A 9,785-nucleotide genomic window follows, 5' to 3' on the forward strand; every position below is an offset into this window, starting at 1 on the left:
TTTATATTACACATATAGAGCACAATTTTTCAAGTCTCTGATTGTACACAAATTATTTTCACACCATTCGTGTCTTCACAAATGAACTTAGGGTAATGATGTCTAACTCATTCCAGAGTCTTTCCTACCCCCATATCCGCTTCCGTCCTCTTCTTCCCCTTTGCCCTATCTAAAGTTTCTCCATTCCTCCCATGCTCCCCACCCATCACCACATTATGAGTCAGTATCCTATATCAAAGGAAATACTTGGCCTTTGGTTTTTAGGGATTGGCTTACTTCACTTAACATTATATTCTCCAACTCCGTTTATTTGCCATGATTTTATTCCCTTTTATTGCTGAGTCATATTCCATTGTGCATATATACCAAAATTTCCCTACACATTCAACTACTGAAGGTCATCTGGGTCGGCTCCACAATTTAGCTATTGTGAATTGTGCTTAGATAGTTTGAAGAGCTTGCTAAAGCTATGGAATGATGAGGGTATGATGAGGGGATTCCATTAGATTCTTTAATAGATTGATAACATCCCTTTGAAATAATAAAAGTTAAATGGTATAAAGCTATTTACAGTCAGAACACTATATAATACCTACTTATTATATTATCAACTTTATTTGTATTATCTCATTTAATCTTTACAACAGTGTTTTTAGATTGGTCAAATTATACCCCAGTATTATAGTTAAGGGAATTAATGTTCAGTGGGAGGAAATGCTTTTTTTATTCACCAACATTATAACAATAAATAAAATCTTAATACAGAAAGTTTGACTACAAAATTAATTTTAAGCTTGCAAAATCCAGTAAGATAATTTATTTCTTTTCTTTGTTCCAACAAAAAGATTTTTTCATGACCTTCTCTGTGCCATGCACCATGAACATAAAAGTAACTGACTGCTCTGATAGCATTCATTGTAAAGAGAAGGATAAACAGAAGTCAGGGTTGAAGGGCATTCCAAAACTAACAGAAGAGGCAGAAAAACATACTCAGTTACACATTGACTATGAAAATAAGGTAATTCCTTTCTTCAGAATTTTTCTTACAGAAGAAATCTGTAAGTTTATCAATAGAAGAAAAAACCATGCTGGTTTGATGTCTTCCAACTCTACTCTAGGTATCAGCCACAGTTTTCCTACTGTGAAATATTTGGTTTGGAGTGGTACACTATCATCGGGTCACCTGGTAGGTCTCTGGCCTCACGTACATTCTCTTGAAATTCAATATTTTAACTCTAGAGTTGCTGTTTGTAGTAAGGAGATTAATAATTGCTCTTGGTTGTAGCCTATATGAAAATCTACACAGTCAGCTGCTGCTGTAGTCATGTCCTGGTTATATGAAAAGGACTCAGGTGATGAAGGGCTGTGATTCATTGCTACTAAACAATTTCAGTAAAGTTCAAGGTCTTAGGTCTAAGTGTAACTCATGAAACTTACCTCTTACCTGTCAGCTTCTCTGACAATGTAAATAAAAATTTAGAATTACAGCAAATACAGAACTCTGCACAGAATCACCTTATTATAAAAGGCAATTACTTATTATAGTAGGCAACAGAACTCAACCTACAAGGTAAAAGCTTACTTTCCTTTTGTAATTTCACAAAAATTTTGATAGAAACACCTTTGCAGCAGAATGGTGCCTAACACATATTATTATTATTATTATTATTATTATTATTATTATTATTATTATTGTTATATGAATACAATGAATGTAGGTAAAGAAACTAAGAGTAACTGATTCAAGTTAGTGTTATCTGCTAAAATGTTTGATATGATATGAAAATACTTAGATTTTAAGATAATGTCAAACTAATTATAAAAGCAAAGTTAATATGGGAAGTTACAACTGATTTCAACTATTCTAAATGTTCTTCTTGAGTTTTCTTTACAGTCAGTTAAAAGCCATATGGGAAATTATGTCTACTTGATTTCTAGTCCTTTCATAACCTTTGTCTAATTTTGAGCCCAAATTTATATACCATACTTTGCTTTTTGGAAATTTAGTTACTGCTGAAAATTAATTAATCTTTAGAGAACAAGACATGTCACCATTCAAAAATTTCCAATAAACTCTGAAAAGAATTCCAAAAGCAGGGCCTTGCAACATGACTACAAAGTGTTGGGTGCCTGAGGCAGATTCCCGGAGCCAGCCTATCCCCTCCCACCCATAGGGTTCATATACAACTCAATCAATCCAGCACCACAGCTATTATATTACAGCTTAACTCAAATCATCATCTCAATGGTTCGCTGGCAGCACCTTTCAACCATTCCCTCTGGCAATATGCCAGGCATCATTCTGACTTTGGCTGTGGCTCTCAATAGGTTCCAAAAAATTTGTGCTGTTTTAAGTCACTACCTTTGTGCTAATTTGTTACATGGGGATTGAAAACTGACAGTTACTGGCATTCTTCTTTAAACGTGGGGAAAATTGAATCCAATGGAGGAATTCCTCTACGTTAAGTCCCCAGGCCCGGGAAGATCCCACCTGGATTATCTCTGCCCTCTGGGAGCTTCACTGTGTCTTCTTGCTTCTGCATGGAAGGGAGCTTGTGTTAGTAGCCGCGTGGCTTGCCCAGCCCCCTCCTGCCAGAGATCTTGATAGTTCTGAGCATCTCTCCCTGTCCTGAGGTCTGTCCCTGTCCATTCCCATGGGCCGTTGTCCTGCTGATGAGACAGCCCAGTTCCTTGTGGGCCCCTGTGGATGCTTCATGAGACAGAACATGTGCTCACATCTTGCTGAGGTCATTCCTTTTCCATTTTCAGCTTCTTCTGTGGTGGCTGAAGGATCATTCCAAGAAGCTCCCTGGTGGCTCTCTGAAAGGACTGAGAAGACCTACAGGCATAACTTGAACCCCTGGTGTTGAGTGCTGGGACCTTTCCATCTTCCTGAGATTGCAGTAAAGGCCTGTACTGCTGCACCCCTTCAGCTCTTTGTGCTAACCTCCAGAGCAGCTATCTCTTATTTTTAGCACCTTTTGCCATCTGTACAGGATGAGGATTTCCCACATTGACAGCTCTTTCCTCAGTTTCTCCCTCTCTCTCCCCACCCTGAAATTTTACTATAAATATAAAGAAGAAAACAGTTTTCACTTCAACACTTTGCTTAGTAAACCCAACTTGTAAACTCACCAATGACAGGTCCTACCTCCTAAAGGACTGCAGGGAACCATTTTCCTAAGCTTCCGGCCATGGTGGAACAAGGGTCTCCCTTCCTGCTGTTCCAATAACATGAGGCTTTCTTTCTTCTGAGCACTCCCTTGCAGTCCTTTTAGGGTCCATAGTTATAGCAGTCTTTAAAGCAATCAAGGCTTTTAAAATTATTATTATTCTCCTCAAAATTCCAGCAGGCTTAGTTTACCAGCAGATTCCAAAACACTTTGCACATATTTGAGGTTTTGTTATGGTAGCATGGCTGGTACCAGAATTTATATCAGTGTTCTGTTGCTTCCATACCTATTATCACAAACTTAGAAACTAAAAAAGGACCCACTCCTTACCTCCCAGTTTCTGTGCACCAGACGTCTAGCAGGACTCAACTGGGTTCCCAGCTCAAGGAGTTACAGCAGGAACAACTGAGGTCCCACTGGCCTGTTTTCCTCAGGAACATCAGGTCCTCTTCCAGGCCCATTTTTGGGACTGGCAGAATACAGTTCCTTGCAGTTGCAGACTAAGGTTCCCGTGTCCTCCTTGGTATTTGGGCAGCAGTCACTATTGGCTCCTTGCAGCCATTCTCCAATCCCTACTTATGATCCTCTCCATCTTCAAAGGCCAGCAACAGTGGGGCAAAATACAGTTGAACAAAGATTTTCCCAGACAGTCACCCCCAAGTTGGGTTTAGTTCTATAATCTTGCTTCAACTGGGACTTTATTTCATTTACTTTCGTGTGTGATAAATGAGCTCCTGATATAACCCCCTACCATGAACTTTACCATGATGGTCCCTGCTCCCATCTGAGCATACTTTGATTATGCTATTTCTCTCTACAGGTTCCCGTGTGGCATACAATGGCAGCACCTTGGTTCTCCTGTATTTCAGGAACTGGGCCAGGTTTCTTTTATGTAACTTGTGTACATATCTAAAAGTCCTGCTTTTTTCTTATCCATTACAAATTACAGACTGAAGTGCTAGGCACTTATGTAATTGGAATTTCTAAATTCTTCCAGAAGCAAATAATGAATGCACATAAAAATAAAAGTAATAAAATATTCTTCATTGATTTCACTTTAAAGTTAGCCCAATTAAATTAACAACAGGGATTATAAAATCAGTTCACTACAAAAATTCTATCAAATAAGAAATGTATCTTGAGAAGATTTAACTGATGCCAATTATTAATTTACAGTAATTATTAAATTATTTTTGCAAAATGCTCATATGCTTCAACATATTTTTAAAGCACATTAATTAAGCAAAAATAATATCTGCTTTCTTCTTTGAGAGAAGCTCCTTCTACCCATGATTGCAGAAGATTAAAATCTATTTGCTTTTAACCTCCTCAGATTAAAAGAATGTAATCAGAGACAGAATGACAAATTGATTAAAATACAAAGCTTTTTATAAAACTTGAAAAGTACTATCATCTTGTTATGTATTCATTCATATGAGTAATGTTCCATTTGAGGTCAAACAAAATATTTTCCAAAAGTTATAAGTTTCTGTTGAACTACTATATTTCAAGTTTCTCAGCCTTAACTTCTGTAAAAATCATGTTATGTTGAATAAAAATGCAATTTTTAATAAATACAGAATCTAAGACTGAAAAAGTTACAGATGGACAATTGTTTTTTATCTTGTGGTTTTCCTGTTTATTCATGTTAAACAGTATGTAGAATTAAATCCATAAAAATGGAAGCTGTTTGAATCAGACCATCCTGATTCTAAGGTAACACAGAAGATCAGCTTTCTTTAAAATGGACAGAGAACTGGTATATGTGTGCTTTTGGTTTTTCTCTGGTGGGGAATTAATATGAAATATCAAGTTTTCAAAGGTTTCCATTTGTGGTCTTTAAAAAACATAGCTGTAATTTTGTGAACCTTATGCCAATAGCAGTGGGATTTGCCCCCACCTCTGATGCTGAGCTGTCCTGGTCAACTGCCTTGGCTTTTATAAGATGTGACAGGAAGCTATGTGGGGCAGTTTCAGAATCTAGACCTCACCAGCTTTCAGAGCTTTTTCACAACCTCCTTCCCCACTGCCCCCAGCTCTTGAGGAACTCTGGACCCCCAGAAAAAGAAGAAGACCCAGTACCGAATTTTAGGGTCTCTCAGCTGCTAAACTACTCATGCAGTGACCTCCCCCCACCCAGGGCAGCTGCATGAGGAAGCCCAATAGGCATCAGAGCAACCAGTTGGACACAGCATTGTGAGAAGTATAGGTAAGGGTTGTTTTCAGCCACTAGGCTTCACGTTAAGGGATTCAGTGCAGCTACACAGTACAAAAATCTAATCCTCCACCAAAAGCTGGTACAAAAAATGAGTCCTCTTTCAAAAGCTCCACTTTAACATAGCCTTCTTTAGCAAACTTCTTTAGCCACTTTAGTGCTGCCCAAAAATCATCTTATATTATGTTGGCCTGGGTTTTCCTCAGAAACCAATCATAAATAAGGATTGGAGCTCAAGAAATTAATTTGGAGTTGAAATAGGGAAGTGAAGAAAGTTGCAAATCCATCTTACAAAGAGCAACCACAGCTCAGTCTTCCTGGAAAACTTGGAGACTTGTGGAACCTGTCTTATAGTCATTGTTTTCATGTGCCCTCATGTGGCCCAACAGGGAGCTGGACAGTGGAAGATGATTTGGGAGAATACAATCATCTTTATGAGAAGAGATGTTTTTTCTTTTTTGTTCTTGATTGTATCAGAATCAGCGTTTCGTATAAAACTATCAGAAAATGATGCCATGGGTTTTAAGGTCTGGAACACAGAGTTGACACTGACTGGCCTGGGCTTTATATCTGAGTATGCATATGGGAAAGAATGTATGCAAGTTGGACACTGTGGCATGTCTGATGAGGACCAATGGCTAGTGTGTTTAAATAAAATTACATGATGAAGGTTTAATGAGGTGTCAAAAAAGAAAGAAATATACTTTGCATTCTAAAGCATAAATATACTTTGCATTCTAAAGCATTTATGCCTTTGATGTAAATTATATTATAAAATATAAAATTATAAATAAATATATAAAATTATATTATAAAATTATAAAATATTATAAAATTATAAAATATTTTTGAATTCGCCATTTCAATATTCAAAGTGATGTCAGGACAAAGTGATAAGGAGCAAATTTTCTTCCAGAATGTATTGCCGAAAGTTCCAGCTAAAACACATGCCCCCAATCTTGCAAAATCAAGATTTTTTTAATGCAGCATTTTTCACCACTCTAATTCCAGTTACAACTTATCTTCAGATTCCTTCTTTCCTAATACTTTCTCAATAGAGTCCTCCAGATTTTGCCCCAGGATGCAAATGAAATAAACATATCCCTACAATTCAAGATCACATAATCTAGTTTGAACGTATTAACACCACATTGGAATGTTTCCATGTCATATAAACTAGCAAAATGCTAACAAAACCACTCAGCTAAAAACTACCTAAAATTTCTAATTTCCAATTATATCTGCAATGCCAAAAGCATTGCCCATACCAAAAAATTAATAAATGTTTGCTAAATAAATAAATGTATGAATAGCGCATATTGGTACTATATGAAATAAAGGCAATCACATGAATGTTGATCAGCAAGTCTATCGTAGTCACAATTTTATGTAACATTATTTAATGGGGGAAAATAGCATATATGTGTGACAAAAGTGGTGGGCATGTGGGAAAGTTTGATAGAGGTCAATGCATGGAGAGATCTCTAGATCTTATAAAGCATGGAGAGATCTCTAGATCTTATAAAGCATGGAGAGATCTCTAGATCTTATAAAGAAAAGGAGAGCTACAGTTGGGGTAGATAGTGATAATAGCAAAATAATATGCCTAGGAAAAGAATGTTTACAGAAACAATAGAGTTAAGGGAGAATTTTGAATATATTTTTAGAGATAGTAAAACATTTTTGAGAAAACAAGGTCATAGAGGCCTTAAAAATATTTATAAAAGATGACAGAAAGAACGTTCACTTAGAAAAATGCACACCTGACTCTCGAGAGTTTTTTCCCTATTAGTAATATAAAATGTGAAGTGACTTGAACAGATAGTGTTGCCATTGATAGGATTTGGGAAGGGGTGATCAGTGGGTCCCACCAGTCATTCAGTGCAACATGACTTGTACTTACATTTCTGTTCTTACAATCACTCTTTCTCACATGTTAGGCCCTTATTTTCTTTTAATTGAAGAATAGGCCTGAATAACATGCTCATTAGTACTGATGAATAATGATTTAATTGCTTTCTTATTTGCATCTAATCACATAAAGGTCTTTAGCACATCCAATATTTAAGATTGTCATTTTTGAGGGAATTAAAGTTTGTTTTTCTGGAGAATTCAATCATATTTATTATTTTTAAAGATTTTATGGTTAAAGTAAAAAGAAATATTTCCTGATAATAAAGAGTACTAATAGTATATGTATGTATACGTATATACATAATATATACATAATATATATATATATATATATATATATATATATATATATATATATATATATATATATATAGAGAGAGAGAGAGAGAGAGAGAGAGAGAGATGGTGGTTTTACTTCCTTCAGGTACATTTCTGAAAGACAGATTGCTGTGTCATGGTAGTTCTATATTTTTTCATTAATTTTTATGTATTTTAAACATTTATTTCCCTCAAGCCTTTATTAGGTGGCTCTTGTTATCAATTAAACTTTTTAGAAATTAAAAAAGTTTAACTAGACTATTTCATGAATTAGTAATTGTTTTATTACAAAAACTGCAATTAAGCCAAACAACAAAAATATAAATGTATGCATAATTTATACAAATAAAGCTACATGGCCTGCACAGTGGCAACCACCTGTAATCCCAGTGGCTAGGGAGGCTGAGGCAGGAGGATCCTGGGTTCAAAGCCAGCCCCAGCAATGGTGAGACACTAAGCAATTTAGTGAGACCCTGTGTCTAAAAGAATACAAAATAGGGCTGAGGATGTGGCTCAGTGGTTGAGTGCCTCTGAGTTCAATCCCCAGTAACCTCCCACCTCCAGTAAAGAAAGCAAGAAAGCAAGCTATGTGTGTATATGGTAATGTAACAGTTCTGCAGCAGGCCTAAGTCAGTTAATTCTATCAGGAGATCCCTGGTTTTATGCTCTGGGCTCCCTCAGCAGCTTAATTTCCAGTGTGGCTATTCTCCTAGTAGCCACAGTGCATAAACCATTTGGAAAAGAGAGCATCTGTTCTGCTGCTATTTCAGGCAACAGAGAAAACACTTTTTCCCCCATTGTGTGTCACTCACCTAATGAAGACAGTGTGGATACATTCTTTCCATCAATTAAGATGGTAGTGCTCTGGAAAATTAAAGGGGAATGAAATAGGACCAATTGAGCACTTAGGGTTCACCTGGAGTTAACAATGGAATCCATCTCACCCAAAACCTGTGGCTGAGAATGAGAGAGGGAGGGATTCAGAAGGAAAGGAGCAGTTAATATTAACAAGATAAAGACAAATGGTTGGTGCAAGAGGAACAAATGTCCACAGCAAAACTACATAAAGACAATGGGCAATGGTGCATGGCTATAATCCCAACAATTTGGGAGGCAGGAGGATCTTAAGTTCAAAGCCAGCCTCAGCAAAAAAATTAAAAATAAAATAAAATTAAAATTAAAATAAAAACCCAACAACAATAATGACAAAAGTACACAAAGAACCTGAAGGGTGTTACTTTAAAGGTAAAATTCCTTAACAAGCTTTCTCAACAGTGGCAAGACCAGCCTTTTACAAAAGTTCTAATCCAAGTGTATTTTCTGTTGTGTACATAGGAAATGCTGTTATTTTAATAACATTGGGCTGCCTAAGAGGCCCCAACAGGAACTTTTACAAATAGATTCTTTTATTGACTAAGTGGAAATTTAGTAATGAAATTCAAGTACTCAAAGGTTCTTATTAGAAAGGCTGGTGGCCAACTGTTCTCAATCTCTCCAGAGGATGCAACCAGGGGACATGTGTTTTGTTTGGAGCATGAAGAGTTTATATATAACATAAGGAATCTAAGCAATTTTTTTCTGTGAATGGGATTATTAAATCATGGGTGTGTTGTTAAGGGAAGCTCTGAAATTTATATCAAGACCTAAATAATTTTATTTTTTAAACTAAAGTTATTCAGGGAAATTCCATTTAAAGGATGACTGGATAACTTTTTACTAAATATTTAATAAACATTGATCTTTTTTAAGGTTGATATTTTAAGATGGAAGACAACAACCATGAATAGACTAAAATAAGACAAATGTTTTACTAAATAGAATTAAATCCCCAATTCCTTGCTTGGAATACTGAAACAGAAAAAAATGTAAACGATTACAAGTTATTAATACAACAAATGTGTGTAAAAGTCAGCTTAAAATTGTATATTAAAATAGTCACCTCTTAAAATGTATTCAGCATATAAGCACTTTGGATATAGGATTTTTAGAACACGGGACTAAAGCCTAAAATGATCCAGGTTCTTCCAGGTTCTCAGAAGGTGTAGATTTATTTACTATAGTTAAAGCCTAATTAGTTCTCAGGGGATGGTGTATCTTTTAAACGTCTTTATTGCCACCATATTGGTTTTCTGAATAATCAGAAACTTCTGTTGTGATTGTGTACT

Source organism: Ictidomys tridecemlineatus, unplaced genomic scaffold (genome assembly GCF_052094955.1).
Source record: "Ictidomys tridecemlineatus isolate mIctTri1 unplaced genomic scaffold, mIctTri1.hap1 Scaffold_197, whole genome shotgun sequence".
NCBI classification, from domain to species: Eukaryota; Metazoa; Chordata; class Mammalia; order Rodentia; family Sciuridae; genus Ictidomys; species Ictidomys tridecemlineatus.